Here is an 861-nt window from a genome sequence, read left to right as displayed (position 1 = left end):
TGATAGGAAGAAACACGGTGGTGGATTTTGTTAAGTTGGTAAGCGACGAAGCTGCACGGCGGCGGAGGCGATGTATAGGCCGTGGGAATCTGAAACGAAGAGAAGACTGTGGAAGAGAGACACGGTGAAGGTGAAGAAGGTGAGACATTTTTACTTTGTTTGAGAATTGAGACACACACACACAAAAAAAAAAAAAAAAAAAAAAAAAANAATAATCAATTTAGAAATTTTTATTTGTTCTTCTAAACTCTTGGTATACATAAAAGCCAAACCGGATGAACCCGGTTATCGTCAGAAAAAAACCCGGTTATCTATAATAATGTAGTGTAAACCCTACGAGTACGAGGGAGGCAGTAAAGTGTTGTTTCCTCCTCTTCAGAGTCTCTTCGTCTTCATCCTGAATTAATCGGCGAGCGAGAAAGACATGGCGGCGAACTACGAGTACGAGGAATCGGCGGCGGAGGAAGGGGAGAGCGGGGGCGGCGGATACGACCCGAATTACGTGGCGGATTCGGTTAAATCGTTCGTGTCACACATGTACAGACACATAAGGGAGAAGAACGTGTACGAGATCCACCAGATGTGTGAGACATCGTTCCAGAGCTTATCGGAACGTCTGTTCAAGGAGACGCCATGGCCAAGTGTGGAAGCCATTGCTCCTTACGTAGACAACGACCACGTCTTCTGCCTTCTGTACCGTGAGATGTGGTTTCGGCATTTGTACGCGAGGTTATCTCCAACGTTGAAGCAGAGGATCGATTCGTATGACAACTATTGCAGCCTCTTCCAGGTTTGATTTTGGATCTTGATTTTGTTTTTTTTTTGGAATCTAGAATCTCTCTCTTGTTTAGATGATTAAGA

This window comes from Camelina sativa, chromosome 13 (genome assembly GCF_000633955.1).
Source record: "Camelina sativa cultivar DH55 chromosome 13, Cs, whole genome shotgun sequence".
Lineage (NCBI taxonomy): Eukaryota > Viridiplantae > Streptophyta > Magnoliopsida > Brassicales > Brassicaceae > Camelina > Camelina sativa.
This window is presented reverse-complemented; position numbering follows the sequence as displayed.